At 42.2% G+C, this 18317-nt stretch overlaps 1 pseudogene across 1 annotated transcript; it reads left to right on the top strand.

The window, feature by feature from the left end:
* Positions 1-17740: 17740 nt before the first annotated feature.
* LOC309623071 (LYR motif-containing protein 2 pseudogene) lies at positions 17741-18112 on the top strand (annotated as a pseudogene). The gene has a single exon. The product of its transcript is annotated as an LYR motif-containing protein 2 pseudogene (transcript).
* Positions 18113-18317: the final 205 nt, after the last annotated feature.

The following is an 18317-nucleotide window of genomic DNA, read 5'->3' as shown; positions in this document are numbered from 1 at the left end:
GATCATTTGGGAAATTCTGGATACAGAAAAAGTACTCACATTCATGCCACCACCATTTCCATTTCCAGAAAGTCAATAGTTTCTGTCTCCATTAAACTAATTTATCTTCCCCCTCTCCCCACAGCCATGCTCTCCTGTGACTAAATACCCTGTAAGCCCAGGAGAGCAGCTTTGAAACGTCAGACCCTTTTGCTAGCACCTTCTTTTGTAGGTACTCTGCTTTTTTCTCATGAGTCCACCTTGATCTGCAGATTTTCTTCCTTGGTGGAAGTTTTCAGAAGGCCTTAATAAGCCATAAGAGCAGGGGGGCCCAGTGTTTGGATCATTTCCTGATGCTGAAGATTATAGGCCCCTCTACGTATGGTCACCATTGTATCTCACTGCCTGGCAGGTTTCCTGACCCACGACAGACATTCAGTAGTATTTGTTAAGTGAATAAATATATCAAATAAGTGTGTGTGTGTGTGTGTGTGTGTGTGTGTGTGTGTGTTTAATCTAGGCTGCTGAGGATGGCAGCTCTTACAATAGTCAAGGCTTTCACCCCACATATTGTCTATTATATCCCATGAATGGGGGTAAAGATGCCAATTCAAGTCTTTTACCTTTTTTGCAAAGACAAATCAGTAAAATAGTCACTATTGTTACATTGCACTATGTCTTGTAATACCAGAGCAGCTCAGAGAACAAGAATTATTTTCCCCCCAAGTCTCACTTACATTACAGACAGCATGGTTCTCTTCTTTTCACTAGGAAATATGTGTTTCCCAGGCAGTGAGAGGAAAGGATTGATTTTCTGTCTGTCCTGGAGTGGGCATCTCTTATGGGTGGGTGAAAGAAGAAAAGGAGCTGATGCATTCCACCCTTACCTGTGTGGACATTGATATTCTGTGCTAGACCCTAGACACTGCTCCCCACACCCATGGAGAATTGAGTGACAGTGTGTTAAAGCTGGCAGGGCACTGAGAGAAATTTGTGTCCAATTTGGTGGTTCTGCTGAGGATGAATCAAGAGTTCAGATAGGCAAGAAATTCCCCAGTTAGCCGTGGCAGCAGCAGGGAAGGAAACTGGGTCTCTTGGCCCTATACACATAGTGCAAGGCTCTCTCTTCCCATGACGTAGCATGGCTGTCCTCTGAGTTTTCTCCACTTTTTGTTCCAACTTAAGATTTCACTCATGGAAACAAAGTTCTAAGCTTTCAGGTTCCTGGAGATACGAGGTATTATTGTTTTTCTTTCTGGATTACAGAAAAGTTGAAAAGCTGAATGATTAGAGAGAAAGTAACATAATTATGTATTTTCTGTCATGTCAAGATGTTAAGTTTAAAAAAAAAAGGTTTCAGAAAAATGTATAGAGATCAAGCCCATTTTGTGTCTGTGCCATTTAAAAAAAGGTCTGAACTAAACTGTCAAAAAAGCTTACCCCTGGGAGTGTGAGGGGGATTAGATAGCAGGGTATGAGGGGGACTTTCATATTATTAAGCTAAACATTATTCTATTGTATTATTTTTATAGTCAAAATGTAATCATGTATTCATGAGTCACATGTTAAAAGTTACATGAATTCAACAAAGAACTAGTATCTAGAATTCATGAAGAACTCTCAAAACTCAATGGCACGAACAACCAATCCATTTAGAAAATGGGCAAAAGACCTGATAGACTCTTCACTGGGGAAGATATCCAGATGGCAAATAGCATATGAAAAGATATTCAATGTTATTAGACATAAGAAAAATAAAAAATTTAAACCACAATTATGTGTCATTTCACACCTATCAGAATGGCTAAAATAAAGGGTAGTGAAAACACCAAATTCTGACAAGGATGTGAAAAAACTGGACCCCATTGCTGGTAGGAATATAAAATGGTACAGCCACACTGGAAATTTTCTTATAAAACTAAACCCTGTGATCCAGCAGTTGTACTCTTGAGTGTTTATTCAAAAGAAATGAAAACTTCACACCGAAATGATTGTTCATAGCAGCTTTATTCATAATAGCTAAAAACTGGAAACGGCCCAGAGATCCTTTGATGGGTGAATAGCTTAATGAACTGTGGTGTGCATGCTTCATGTAATACCACTGATACATGCAATGACTTGGGTGAATCTCCATGGAATTATGCTGAGTAAGAAAAGCCAGTCCCAAAAGGTTACATTCTGTATGATTCCATTTATATAACCTTTTGAAATGACAAAGTTTTAGAAATGGAGGACAAGATTAATGGTTGTCAGGGGTTAGAGGAATGGGGAGGGGTGGACGAGGTGGGTGTGGTTATAAAGGGGCAACACAGGGGATCCTCGTGATGGAACTGTTTTGTGTCTTTTTTTTTTTTTTAATTATTTATTTGTTTATTTATTTATTTATTTTTGGCTGTGTTGGGTCTTCGTTTCCGTGCGAGGGCTTTCTCTAGCTGCGGCAAGCGGGGGCCACTCCTCATCGCGGTGCGCGGGCCTCTCACTGTCGCGGCCTCTCTTGTTGCGGAGCACAGGCTCCAGACGCGCAGGCTCAGTAGTTGTGGCTCATGGGCCCAGTTGCTCCGCGGCATGTGGGATCTTCCCAGACCACGGCTCGAACCCGTGTCCCCTGCATTGGCAGGCAGATTCTCAACCACTGCGCCACCAGGGAAGCCCCTGTTTTGTGTCTTGACTGTGGTTGTGGACGCATGAATTTACATGGGTTAAAACCGTATGTAACTAAATTCACAGTACAAGTGAAACTGGGGAAATCTGCATAAGACCAGCAGATTGACATGTCAGTGTCATGGTTGTGGAACTGAACTATAGTTTTGCAAGATGTTATTATGGAGGGAAGTGGGTAAAGGGTACGTGGAACCTGTATCATTTCTTACCATTGCATGTGAACCCACAATTATCTCAAAAAACTTTCAATTAAAATAAAGAACATGTTGAAGCATTTGAATACATCTTTCAGCTCCTGCCTGTAGAACTGCAGGTTAGGGGCAGCTACAGACTTCCTTACTGCCTTCAGTTAGGGGATGAAGCATCCTTTCTACCCCCCTCTCAGCAGACACCATCCCCCCAAACATGTTTCCCTTGTTCTTTCCCCCAAGCACAAAAGGGATAACAAGAACTGATACTACCTCAGTGAATTAATTTCTATAACCATAAAATCTGATTGTCATCTAGGTCTAGGTCAGAGGCTCTCAGCCCTGGCCGAAGCTGAGACCTATCTGTGGTACCTTATTAGCCTACCAGTGGCGGCACCCCATCCCAGAATGATCAAGTCTGAGTCTCAGAAATTACATTTAGGCATGGTGCTTTTGTTTGGTGTTTAAGCTCTCTGGGTGATTGTGATGTCCAGCCAGGATTGAGACTCACTGGTCAGAGCGGTGATCACAGTGGTGGCGTTTAAAGCACGAAGCCCGGGTCCCCCTTTCTCACTATCACAGCCTACACTTCTAGGATCAGAAGGGTGTATTTTCAGGGGCTCACTTCCCATCTGCAGTCAAAGCTGATGCCAAGCATAACACCTCAAGAAGAGGGTATGGTCTGGAGCAGACCAGGTGGTGAGTTCTAGAATGCACACAGGCACGCTTAGTGTTCTCCAGCTTGTGCACTTGGCAGAGTTTCTCCACACCTGGCTGAAGCTCTGCTGGCTGCTTCTGAGGTTGCTGAGAGGCCGAGCAAATTGTGGGCAGAGCCCTTGAGGAATGGAGAGGGTGGGGGAGACAAACGTCCTTGGGGTGACAGAGCCTTCTTGGGCCAAGCTCAGCCTCCAACCGAGAGACCATGGTCATACCACTGAAAATCCTGGAATCTCTCTGAGGTTCTGGGCAGTGTCAGGGAGGTAAGTGTGGCCTGGGGATTAATCTCTGCCTCCAGTGTAGAAAAGAGTTTGAGGATTTGCTGCCCCCCTGCAGCGACTGCTTGACAAGGTACTCACACCCCCAAACACCCTCAGAGACGGTAAGAAGGAAAACTCATTAAACAACTCCTATCCAGCAATCATTAGCGTCTGGATGGCAGGCAGAGCTATGAAAAACTCTGCCTAATTATATCATAAGTACCACAAGAATTTCTCAAATAACCCAAGCAAATTCCTCAGACTCTGCTAAAAGCCAAGCAGAGAAATAACAGCTTTCTGGCCATTTATGCCTTCCCTCCGCTGTTATTTATGAATTCCAGACATTTTCTCCATCTAAATCTAATCTCCTGGTCTAGAGATTAGCAATGTTAGTTTCTCCCACAATCCAACTGTGTCCCTTTATCCACAGTTGTCACCATTCAGATTCTGTTCCTAGACTGCTAAGGATCCATTAAACCGTTTCTTAAAAGCCACGTGCTACTTGACCCGTATTCAGTGTGTTTACGCAATCCCAAGTGCAGTTATGTAAAGAGACGCTGTTCATCTACATGCTGAGATTGTTTCATTTTGTCCTCTTGTATGTTTAGCCTATGTGCCTCATTTGGAGAAGGGAAGAAAATAATTAAATTATTTTCTCTTGTCCATATTCTTTATTTTCAATTGCAGTCACTCCTCCCAAAAGATCTAAGAAGTCAGTGTCAAGGGAAACAAAAGATTGAAAAGGCAAAGCAACTAGCACCCAGGTGCTTGCTACCGTCCAGGCTGCATGTGTGCTGTGGGATTCTGAGAGTGCTGGTGCTGGCTTGGACCTTTCCTGACTCTATCTATTTTTTTTTTCCCCCAGGGGAATATTTATTTTATTTTATTTTATTGTTTCTTAATTTTTATTGGAGTATAGTTGCTTTACAATGTTGTGTTAGTTTCTACTGTACAGCAAAATGAGTCAGTCACTCGTATGCATATATCCCCTCTTTTTTAGATTTCCTTCCCATTAGGTCACCACAGAGCATTGAGTAGAGTTCCCTGTGCTATACAGTGGGTTCTCATTAGTTATCTATTTTATGCATAGTAGTGTCTAATGCCAATCCCAATCCCCCAGTTCGTCCCACTCCCCCTTCCCCCCTTGGTAACCATAATTTTGTTCTCTACATCTGTCACTCTATTTCATTCTTAACTTCTTGATCTTACTTCTCTCCTCTGGTTTTGACTAAAAGTGATGACGCAGGTTGTTTTTCTCCTAAAGCAGCTTCAAAACTATGTGAAAAATCAGAGGCTGTGGCAGATTCCTGCTTTTCTTCCTCTTTAGGTCAAAGTTTCTCAGGTTTTAAGATAAAACTTAAAAGATCAACCACTTGGGCAGTTAACCATATTTATGTGACCAAGTCCCAGTAAAAACTCTGGCCATCAAGGCTCTACCTTCATGGCAATGCTCTGTGTGTATGTCACACATGGTTTCCAGAACAAATTCGCGCTACTCACAGCTCTGCTGGGAAAGGCAGCTGGAAGCTCCAGGTGTGGGACCCTCCTGGATGCCGCCCTAGCCACCTCCTCCTGTAGCTGATCCTAATCTGTCTCGTTTCATTGTGATAAACCATAAACACCAGTGCAACAGCTTTCAGCAAATTCTCTGAGTCCTTCTGGGAAATTATGGAACCTGAGAGCGGTCTTCCAGATCCTTGAACTTGCAGTTGTTCTCAGAGGTGGTCTTGGGGACTTCCCTGACTTTGCAGTTCTCATTATTAGCCCTGGAACAGTCAGATGACCTTTCTGGCCTTCAGTTAACTCATCTGGAAAGTGGAGACATGATCATATCTGAGCTGCTGACCCTCCTAGAATGAATAAACATATATACTGAAACAACATATTTGAAAGTACTTTGTGAACCATAAAACACTTTGTAAATATAAAGATTATTCACTGTGGCTTGCTTTCTGTTTCAAGGCGTTCCAGGTGAGAGGGTTAAGTTTTAGATAACAGACCTGTAGAGGTTAATGGTCCAGGCTTTGGCGTCAGCCTTATCTGGCTTTGGTTTTTCCCATGTCTACCAATTATTGTGGCTACTTAATCTCTAAGTTTCATGTTCCTCATTTACAATATAAAACTAATAATATTTAGTTCATACAGTTGTTGTAAGAATTAAGTGACTCTTAAGTACCCAATACATGTAGTTATTATTGTTACTATTATTATTTTTGATGACCACCACTCCAGTGGCTAACCAGCTGTGGAGGCGGGGGCTGGAGGATGGGGATAATTTACTGTATTTTGTGTAAAACTCAACATGTCATTGCTCTTTGCCTTACAGTATTACCCTGATATTCGTTAGTAAGTTATTTTTTTAGAATATTAAGTAGCTGCCCATATTAACAGAGTTAATATAACTTCAAAACTCTAATTTACCACTAAAATATAATCAGGATTGCATTTTATATGTCTCTTTGGTTTTATTTAAGCACATATATTGGTTGGTTGTTGGTTGGTTGGTTAAGACACCAGATTCCTCTTCATGCTGCTAATGATTGGAAGCGGATTCTAACAAGAATCACATAATAGGAACAGACAGAGAAATTAGAACAGGGTTGGGGACATAGTGTGAAGCCAATACGTTTAAGAAAATCTTCAGTGGAAGCTAACACAACATCGTAAAGCAACCATACTCCAATAAAAATTAAAAAGAAAAAAAGAATACCTTTAAATCTGTTAGAGGACTTGCCCAATTTTTCCTCTCTTCTCTTGAAAACATGATTTCTTTCCCCTACCCCTGCCCTCTTCCAAAGAAGAAAAGTGTTTCCTTTTCCCTAGAATGATTTCTGCCAGCCCTTCCCTGCTTTTTCCCAACCTTGACTCCTTGCTGAGAATTGAGCATTGTGTCATGCCAAGCAAGGTTCTCACCTTCCTCTGAAGGACACATGAGCTGCTCTTGAACAGCAAATAGTCCACTGACAAACCAGTCCACTTCTGTTTTAATGAGTTGAAATTGGAATGGAGCATGACATTTTGATATCACTGCCGGGACAGTCTTATCAAATGTGGGCCTAAAACAGACTTTCTATTTTGGTTTTTTTTCTAATTACTGAGTAGTATATGAAGCTGATCTCAGTGTGTGAAACAGCGTGTGAAGAGATCTGTTTCCACACATCTCTTCACTGCTTCTGGCCTACGTCTCAGCCTCTCTCTAGCCCTGAGACTCACCCCATCTCTGGGGCTCACCTCTTCATGGGTTGTACCCTATTCTTTCTCCCATCCCTGAGCTCCACCCTCTTTTCTGAGAGTCAACTACCCTTGACTCCCACTCCCATCTTTGAGCCTCCCTCTCTCTTACTTCCACCTTCCAACCATCAGGAGAGAAGGAGGGGGAAAGGCATGCCATGTCCCTTTAGAGACAACCACTGGAAAATGCACACCCCTCTTTTCACATTCCACTGGCCACACTGTAGTTACATGACCACAGTTAGCTGCAAGGGTCTAAATTCTAATATCTGTGCACATTCTCTGCCACTACAAATTTATCTGGTTTACAGTGATTTTCAACACTATATTTTGTATTGTTCCCTAGGATCTTACACCATTTTTTTCCTGCTCATCAAAGATACGTGGCCACTGCAGAAAATTGGGAAAGTACATAATGCTGCTAAGAGGCAGTAAAAATATGAACCACAATCCTGTCACCCAGGAGGAGCATTTATTCATATTTTGGCATGTTTCCTTCCAGGACTTTCTTTCTACATTCCTTTTCTTTACCTAGCTCAGGTTAAATTGTAAATGCAATTTTGTACTTCTCTTGTTTTTTCATTTATTAGTAATTGTAGCATCTAACTGGGTAGGGTTTTCACCTAAAAGAAGTGTCCCTAATAACTGAGAGAGGGAGACAATGACTCTGTCCTCAGAGTCCAGAGAAGGGAAGTGGAGGTTAAAGAACTTTGGTCAGGAAGCTCAAGATGGCAGCCGCCTGTTCTCATTGCAATCCAGACAAGCTGGTAGGGGCTGTGCCCTGGGGAAGTGACTGGCCAGGCCCTTGGGAAGTGAACACCAGAGGACCTTGAGCCAAAAGCAAGGCCAAGATGGAAAGAATGATGGCCTATGAGTTCTGCACATGAACAGTGTTCAGGGGACTTGTTCATGAACCCCAGGTGTCTGTACGAGGAAGACTTAGCCTAAGAGTGGACACGGATATCATCACATGGTCAGGTCACCAGGTATCAGTTCACCCCCAGTTTCCTTTTCTGATGGGAACAAGGCATTGGGGCAGTTAGAGGTCTCAGCCCTGGCAGCAGCAGGGCTGATGAGACCTCCCAGTTTCCTGATGATTCCAACAAGGGTAGATTATGGGCAGGCCATAGTAGGAGAAAGATATTCTCATATTCAAAAATGGAGGGAGCATTGCCATGCAGTAGATATGGCTGTGATTCACATGTCCCTCCAAAAGCAGGTATCTGGGGGCTACCACAGAGAAGACCAATCACAAACAGGGCAGGGCTTTGATAGAAAGAATGCATCATACTGGGGCCTTCATAACACCAGTGAGTACAACTTAATCCTCTTCCAGTACAAGTCTGTTCTGTTTTTGTTTTTTTAATTTATTTATTTTGGTTGTGCCGGATCTTAGTTGTGGCAGGCGGGCTCCTTGGTTGTGGCTTGCAGGCTCCTTAGTTGTGGCATGGGAACACTTAGTTGCGGCATGCATGTGAGATCTAGTTCCCCAACCAGGGATCGAACCTGCGTCCGCTGCACTGGAAGGCGGATTCTCAACCACTGTACCACCAAGGAAGTCCCCAGTACAAGTTTGTTTAAGGGATAGTGATAAAATACTTAGAAAGGCACAACTGAAAGTCTCTTGGATGGATATTCTCAATCTTTTTTGACCTCAATCAACTCTGTTTAGATAAGAGAGCCCATTGTCTACTTAGAACAATCTCCCCCTGGGAAAAGAATTTGGGGATTACAAAGAATTAGGAGAAGGCTGCAGACGTAGAGAATGGAAGGGTGGACACAGGGAGGGAAGGGGAGGTGGGAATTGGGAGATTAGAACTGATATATATACACTACCATGTGTAAAACAGTTAGCTAGTGGGAACCTGCTGTATAGCACAGGGAGCTCAGCTCAGTGCTCTGTGATGACCTAGATGGGTGGGATGGGGGATGGTGGGAGGGAGGTCCAAGAGGGAGGGGATATGTGTATACATATAGCTGATTCACTTCATTGTACAGCAGAAACTAACACAACGTTGTAAAGCAATTATACTCCAATAAAAAAAAACAAGAGAGGGCCAAAATTATAATTTATATGGTCTTATTGCAGTAATTGGAAAAAAAAAACAAAATGATCAACAAAAATAAAACCTATCAGTAATTCTACAAATATATTATTTTTTAAATTAATTAATTAATTAATTTGTGGGTTTTTTGGCTGCACTGGGTCTTCGTTGCTGCGCGCTGGCTTTGTCTAGTTGTGGCAAGCGGGGGCTACTCTTCATTGCAGTGTGCGGGCTTCTCATTGTGCTGGTTTCTCTTGTTGCGGAGCACAGGCTATAGGCTCACACGCAGGCTTCAGTAGTTGTGGCTCGTAGGCTCTAGAGTGCAGGCTCAGTAGTTGTGGCACACGGGCTTAGTTGCTCTACAGCATGTGGGATCTTCCCGGACCAGGGCTCGAACCTGCGTCCCCTGCATTGGCAGGCGGATTCTTAACCACTGTGCCACCAGGGAAGTCCCTACAAATATATTATTAATATAAACCTTACAAATTAATTGAAATCTTTGGCCCACATACAGTTAAATGTGTCTCATGTAAAAATTGTGGCAATTCCAACTTTGTATGTGTGCAAAGCTTTGCGGTTAAAAAAAAATCTGTTAAACATTCAGCTTTATTTTATATTACCAAATAATGTGGGCAATAGACACCCTTGTCCTACACTTAATTTCTCCTTCCACCCCTGACCCCCATCTGAGTCTCTGACTCTTGCCCATCCGTTTCTAGATTCCACCTGTATTCCTGAGCTGCAGCCTAGTCTTGAGCTCCAAGTTAATAACTTGATAACTTTTTAAAAGTGAAAGTAGAGTCTTTTTGCATCATGAACCAGGAATAAATGTAAAATATCACACACTTGTGACTACAGCTGCTTGCTAGCCCCAGTTCTGCATTACTTAATGTAAGATCAACAGTAAATTTGGGGCCAAATAATTCAGATATTGTGGTAATAGAGAACCCACATTGGAAGCTGAAAAGATTTACCCTGAAATATTAAACATGTGGCACTGGCAAGAGAGCTAAGGCAAAGGGGGAAACTGATACCTCAGCCACATGGTGTCAAGGGAATTAGGGTGCTTTTATGTGCCCTAGCCTGAACAGCTTGTAGCCTTGGGAATCTCTCATATATGGGCATTAATTCAGTATAGTGTGGTCTCAAATCAATAAATACTTTATGACTCAAAGCAAATAGTTTACAGTACTTGGTAATGTTTATTCTTGTACACCAATATGTCAGTTCAGGTCCTCTGGGGAACAGATGCCAGATGGAATTAGAAATTCAAGAGACTTATTGAGGAAAATGCCTGTGACGGATTAAAGGGAGAGGGGGTTGGAGTGTGCAGGGAGAGGCTTCCAACTGTGATGCCGGTCCAACACATGTGAAAGGAGAGGGGGAAGGAAGATTGGGTGGGAGAGCCTCAGAAACTGCAGCACAGCTCTGAGAAAGTCAGTCAACCCTGGAGTAAAGGTCGCCCATAGGATGAGTCCTGCATCAGGCAGAAATGGACTGTGTCTAGGACCCTCACCATGCTCAGTCACTGGCTGGGGGCAGTCTGGGGAGAGGCTCCAGCATGGACAATTAACTACACTCATTGCTGCAGTTTCTCTTGAAGGGAGATCTGAACAGTGCAGCCCCATGGCTTTCCCATTCCACCCCTTGTACTGCACAGATCCTTTGCTCCAAATATTTGAGGAACTGTGGGCCTCTCTTCCTGAGGGAAAGTCTTGATGACTTGTCTGGTGTTGTGACCCAAATTCTCATTCCTGCAGGGTCTGAGCCCTTGGTAATTGTACCCATTTCTGTCTGGGGTTGCTGCACATGTCTGTTCACTGTTTCAGCTGGGCAAGGGCTATCAAGAAGAATCTAAGTGGATTATCTGATTTGTACGTTACTCTGTCCTGCTCTCATGTACAAGCATAAGATGAGCAATCCTGTCTCATGGTCCTGCTGGTCAGGGTCAATTATCCCTGCCCTGATGGTAACTCTTTTCACCTGCTGATGTATGGGTCCAAGGAATCCAAAGTGTCCTGGAAGGGACTTCCCTGGTGGCATAGTGGTTAAGAATCCACCTGCCAATGCAGGAGACATGGGTTCGAGCCCTGGTCCGGGAAGACCCCACATCTTAGTTGCCGCGGAGCAACGAAGCCCATGCGCCACAACTACTGAGCCTGCACGCTAGAGCCCGTGAGCCACAACTACTGAAGCCCGCGTGCTTAGAGCCCATGCTCCACAACAAGAGAAGCCACCGCAATGAGAAGACCGCATACTGCAACGAAGGGTAGCCCCTACTCGCCACAACTAGAGAAAGCCCGCGTGCAGCAACGAAGACCAAACGCAGCCAAAAATAAATAAATAAATCAATTTACAAAGTGCCCTGGCAGTAGCCATAGCATGTATTATAGTTCAGTAGGACCCTTGCTGTGTCCCCTGGCAAGAGTGTGCCCCTTTGGATACTGGGACTGCAACTCTGTGAGCCCAGAGTTGCCCAGAAAACACAAAGTCCCTCAGTGGGTCACTGGGTTTGATGGTTAAGTGAGGCCCCTCCTGTTTCCACCCCTAGGTCTCAGTTGCTTATGTTTCCTTTAAGGGACACATCACCGTATAAAGTTCTCTGATTTAGTGTCTATACTGCATCCCAAAGGAAGGCACCCCATTTTTGCAGATTATTGTCTCCAAGATGGCACCTCAGTTGTACCTTCAGAAGGCCACCAATGGAAGGCCACTGCTTTTGTGTGGTGATGTAAATGATATAATGAGTGGACCCCATGGTCATGGGGCCACCCCCATACCTCCTTTGTTGTGAAATGGATCCCCTGGTTGGATGCTGTGTTGTGTGGGATTTTATGCCTGTGAATCAGGCATTCTGTAAATTCTTACACAGTGGTGTTGGCTGAGGCTATGTGGGCAAGAAAAACAAACCCATTCTCCAAATAGTTCTCTTTGCCTTTGAAGATGAACCACTGGCTCTTGCAGCATGGAAGGGGCCCAGCATAGTTTACTTGCCATAAAATAATAGGTTGGTCTCCTCAAAGAATAATGCCACTTGGGAAACTCAGGTTGGTCTCTGTTGCTGGCAGGTTGGACCTTCCAAGGTGGCAATAGCCAAATCAGCCTTGGCGATGGGCATATATGCTGTTGAGCTCATACGTAGCCTTTATCTTTACCATTTTGGCTACTCCATTCATGTGCATACTGTGATAAAGGCTAACTAATGTCAACCGGCCAAGTCCTTGTGTCTAGTTGGTTATTGAGTATTTCTTTCATGAGTGGTTTCTAATGGACATTAACATGTGATCCAAAAATCTTCACAATTCATACCCACTCCATCAAATTGCTGTTATACCAGACCTCCTTGCCTCTAGTACAGTTTTTTTTATTTTCCTCCAGGCCCCTATTCAGTTGACTGGGCCATTGGCACCTGCCCAGGAATCTATATATTTTTCTCACCTTGGGCTACTTTTTCTTCCACACAAAGCCAATGAGCAGATGCACTGCTCCCAGCTCTGCTTATTGGGAAGATTTTTATCTCCACTGTCTTTCAAGGCCAACCCTGAATTTGGCTATAATGCAACTGCTGTCCACTTTCAGCTTGCATTCACGTATCAAGCCAGCTCACCCCCAAACTTGGCTTTTCTTCCTTCTTCATCTGGTTGTATGAGATTCCTGCATAGGTGGCCATATGAGTGGGCTGAAGGAGGGGCGCTGGTGTAAAGATGGTGGGCAGCATGGTGTCTGGGTTACCTGCCTGTGCTACTTACTCATGCCTTCTAGTCCTACTTGACCTCAATCCCAGACATTCCATTTCCATCTTCCTGCGGACTGCTGCTGGGCCTGTTCCACTCTATGACTTGGTGAGTCTAACAAAACCCAGCCCATAACGGGCAATTCTGAATGAACAGTCACTTGGTGCCCTGTGGTCAAGTATTTCAGCTCTAACAGGGCCCAGTAACATGCTAGGAGCTATTTCTCAAAAGGCATATAATTCTCCACTGCAAGTGGCGTGGCCTTGCTCCAGAACCCCAAGGACCTGCGTTGTGATTCTCTTACCAGGGCTTGCCACACTGCAACATTTTCCATCCCTGACATCATCAACACCATAGGGTCTCCTGAATCACATGGCCCAAGCAGCAGATCTGTTTGCACTGCAACCTAGATTTGCTGCAGAGCTCATTCCTACTCAGGGCACCACTCAAAGTTGGCAGCCTTCCATATCACTCTGTATATGGGCTAGAGAAGTATTTCTAGATGGGTAACGTGTTGCCTTCAGAATCCAAAATGGCTCACCAAGCACTTTGCTTCCATCTTTGAAGTAGGAAATGCAAGATTCAGAAATTTGTCTTTTACTTCTGAGAGGATGTCTTGGCAAACCCCTGACTACTGGACTTCTAAAAAATGTACTCAGGTAGTAGGTTTCTGAGTCTCCTAAAGCTTATCTTCCACCCTGTGGAGCACAGCTGTCTTACCAAGGCCTCTAGCATATTCGTCACCTCTTCTTGCTCAACCTGTTCATTCAGCATGATGTCATTGATGTAATGGATCAGTGTAACGTTCTGTGAGATGGCTAGAAAGCCCAGATCACTTTAGACTATGTTAGGACTGAAGGCAGAGGAGTTTTAACAGAGCCGTGGGGCAAAACTGTAAAGGAACACTCTTGTCAGTTGCGAAGTCTTATGTCAGGCAGAAATGACCGGGTTCTAGTACCTCTCCCTCCCCTGCTCAGCTCAGCCATTGGCTGAGAGGGAGCTGGGGGCGTGGTCTCGTCTGGATGAGGCTGAGTACCCTGAAGGTGTGGCCATTGGAGGCTGTCCTCTCACTCCACTCCTTGCACCGTCAGAGAGACATCACTCCATGGTTGCCACAGTATGTTTACAAAGGGTGATGTTTATTCCTTTCCAGTGTTTTTCTGCATTTTCTAAATTTCCTAAAGTGGACATGTATGAACTCTAAAATCAAAAGAAAGACAAAACAAAACATATGCACAATCATATGTCTGGTTTTTTAGAGCCATACTGTTTCACAGTTAGATGTCTATTATAACGCATTTTTGAACAAGCCTCTGGCCAGTAAATCATAAAATGATTTAATACCATTTTAATCTTGTTTACTGTTTTTAATGCTGTGACTTTGGAGAGGTTTTTAGTGTTTTGCCTTATTTTTTTTCCTGACTGTTGAAATATATTAATTTTAGAAAATGTGGAAAATTATATAACTTAGTAAAGAAGTGATTAGAAATAATATCCCAAATCTTAACATCCTTGGACAAATTGTGCTAGTGTTCTAGCATATTTTTTATTAGGCTTTTCTCTAATTTTTTTTCCCCCCTTTAAAAAGCTGTCATCAAAATATGCCATTTTTTGCATAATTATTTCCTCTTCAACCTATTTCATCTAACAGTATAGTTTTACCCTTATAAAAGAGTTACTCACATACCGAAAAGAAAATGGATGTAGGCCTGGGAGTTATAGGAACGGGATTACCTCCACTTCAGAGGTGCAGAAGGACATGGTGGTGGAAGGGTGCCTGTCCTGCATGAAGCAGGACATGTCAGGACCTACACCAGTGCAGCCATTGAGATGGCAGGCTTCTGTTCAGGGCAGTGATGGCAGCGAGTGAAATGGTAAAACGCTGAATTACTAGTGAAGAAAGCAAAATCAGGGCCCATAGGGAGTAAAACCCTTCACATTTGTACCATGGTCATACTCACTGTGGTGGGTGGAGTGAATATATATACACACACATATACATATACACACATATATATGTAAATTATATATATATATATATATATATATACACATATAGATAAAATTTATGATGGGTGCTTTAAAACTAGTTCTGTGTCCAGAGTGAACTGCATGGAGACAGTCATGCCCTAGGGCCAGGATCATACCAAGTTGTTGGGTTACTAAACTTAATTTCATTCCCCAGATTCATCATGTGGCAAGGGGCAAGGCAGCAGAAAGTGAGGCCAATCCAATTTTCTAGTGGCTCTCAGTGCAGGATTGGATACTCCTGGGCCTCTCATGAGAGGCTGGCCTACTGAGAAGAATGAAAAGCTTTTCTCATGATGCTAAGGTTGGAAGAATTAAGAGCTGTGTCCTTATTTTTTAAATCCCAAAGCAGAGAAGGTGGTCATATAAGCTAAAATCAAAGCATCTTTACTGTGCCTTTCAAAAAGTCTTCAAGTATGGGAGTTACACATTAGACAAGTTTGGCCATGTGTTAATAATTAGTGAACCAAATGATAGGAACATTGCAGTTTCTCCCTGCTTTTGTATGTTTGACAATTTCCATAATAATAAAAATTTTCAGAAAAAAAACCTCTTTGTAACAACTTTAATGATTTTATAACATTAACTCATAGAAGCATCATGAAATCTTTGCCCATCTTGTTCACCAATTTATCTCCATTGCCTACAACAGTCAGGCCACATTAAGTTCTCATTTAATTAATGAATTAATTGGTATATATTAATTTGCTTAAATATAGAAAGTCTTTTAAATAAATTACAACTTTTCAGTGTATGGGTAAACTTCAGGATTGAGCCATATTCTTAACCTACTTGAGAGTGGAAAGTAAAATATTTCTACTGCATTTATAGTTACTTCTTCTCTATAGGAAATCCTAGTGTAGCAGTGCCAGAATGACAAAACAGTAAGAAAAGGGAGGACTGAGGTGGAGAGGTTGGAGGCAAAATAACAGAGAATAATATGTACACAAGAAATAAACTTCAGAAGCACTGGGCTCTTGTCTTTTATCATATTCATCTTCTGCCTTCATTTTGTACAGAGAATATCACCAAAATATTTTGTGCACATATACTACCTTTAATTTCCCACAGTATCTCATGTCTTCCAAAAGGATGCTGCCCCCCAGCCATAATTCCCTGGAACATTTGTGGTTCCCATGGATTAAGGCTCAAAGGTAATATTAGATTACTCTGGAATTCTTAATTATTATACTTTCTAGGGGAAGGAAACATTTAAACATCCTTTGTGATGTTCCTTTGCTAAAGAAGGATGCTCCTAGTATAAATAATAGTGATAGTTTTTATTCGCTAAGTATTTACTAATGTGAAAAGCCCTTTACAAAAAGCACTTTATTTAACCCTCACAGCAACCCCATAAGAAAAATATTGACCCATTTAAAGATGAGGAAACTGAGATTCAAAAAAGTTAATCAACTTGCCTAAGACCACACAACTGGAAAATGGTATAATCAAGTTTGACTCTAAAACATACACTATTAACTACATATGAAGGGATATCCCCATTAGGAACCCAATTAAGACAAAAACAACTTTTCCTTAAATTATTTGTAAAGTCAAATAGAAATTTTGGGGTTTCTGAGTATACTATCAGAATTAATTAACTTTATGTTTTATATCTGACTCTGGGGATATTAATAAAATGGAGCAATAATAGTATTTTCAGCAAATTGTTCTGGAACAACTGGACATCCGTATGCAAAAAAAAAAAGCTAGACACAGAACTTATACCCTTCACAAAAATTAACTCAAAATGGGTCATAGACCTAAATGTTAAAACACAAAACTTTAAAAATCCTAGAAGAAAATATAGGCGAAAACTCAGATGACTTTGGATCTGGTAATGACTTTTTAGATACAACACCAAAAGCGTGATCCTTGAAAGAAATAATAAGTTGAATTTCATTAAAATTAAAAACTTATGCTCTGTGAAAGATAATGTCAAGAGAATGAGAAGACAAGCCATGGATTGGGAGAAAATATTTGCAAAAGACACATGTGATAAAGGACTGTTATACAAAATATACAAAGAATTCTTAAAACTCAATAATAAGACAACAAACAACTTGATTAAAAAATGGACCTAAGTCTTCAAAAGACACCTCAACAGAAAAGATACACAGATGGCAAATAAACATATGAAAATATACTCCACATCATATATCATCAGGGAAATACAAATTAAAACAGTGAGTTGTTTTAATACTGCACACCTATTAGAATGGCCAAAATCCAAAACACTGGCAAAACTAAACGCTGGCAAGGATGTGGAGCAACAGGAATTCTCATCCATTGCTGAGGGGAATGAAAATGGTATAGCTACTTCAGGAAACAGTTTGGCAATTTCTTACAAAACTAAATATACTCTTACCATATTATCCTGAAATCATGCTCCTTGGTGTTTACCCAAAGAAGCTGAAATATTATGTCCACACAGAAGCCTGAACATGGATGTTTATAGCAGCTTTCTTCACAATTGCTAAAACTTGGAAGGAACCAAGTTGTCCTTCAGTAGATGAATGGACAAATAAACTTGGTACATCCAGACAATGGAATATTACGCAGCATTAAAAAGAAATGAGCTTGGGACTTCCCTGGTGGTGCAGTGGTTAAGAATCCACCTGTCAATGCAGGTGACACGGGTTCGAACCCTGGTCCAGGAAGATCCCACATGTCACAGAGCAACTAAGCCCATGTGCCACAACTACTGAGCCCACATGCTGCAACTACCAAAGCCCGTGTGCCTAGAGACCATGCTCTGCAACAAGAGAAGCCACCACGATGAGAAGCCCGCACACCACAACAAAGAGTAGCCCCCACTCGCCTCAACTAGAGAAATGCTGTGTGCAGCAATGAAGACCCAATGCAGCCAAAAATAAATTTAAAAAAAAAAGAAAAAAATGAGCTTAGGCGAACCTCGCTGTCTGGAGGACATCGCCACTTCCCGCTTACCCATAGCAAAAGTAACACTAAAGCAGTTCATGAGAAAGCAACAAGTTCTCCTCCTCCACAGAAGGATTTTGCAGGCAATTCAGCAAGTTCCAAATGATTGTGATCACAAATACCTGAAGGACTGGGCAAGGGAAGAATTCAAAAGAAACTGAAGTGCCACTGAAGAGGATACAATCCAGATGATGATTACTCAACGCAATACACAGCTCAAGGAGTTAGAAAAAATACTTGCTTTAGCCAGATCTTAACTACAGCATTATGCTGAAAGGTTTTCAAAGTCTCCATGTGTTTAGTTGAGCTTAGGCTCAACAATGGGCAAGCCAAAGCCAAGTGAAACTCTTTGTATGTAGAGCCCTTGAGCAAAACAGCAGAATATGGAGCGTGACATATCACAGTGAGACAAGAAAAGTGCATCAGAGCAATTGCCTTAGCCCTGAAAAACATGCCTTGTATTTTGAAAATATTTCTAGATGTGTCAGCAGTTTTTGTAAGAAGCAAAAATTACTACAACAGATTGTCAGCATA

This window comes from Balaenoptera borealis (assembly GCF_965194805.1).
Source record: "Balaenoptera borealis genome assembly, chromosome: 2".
NCBI lineage: Eukaryota > Metazoa > Chordata > Mammalia > Artiodactyla > Balaenopteridae > Balaenoptera > Balaenoptera borealis.
The sequence above is the reverse complement of the archived record's forward strand: the minus strand, read 5'-3'. Positions and strand labels throughout refer to the sequence as shown.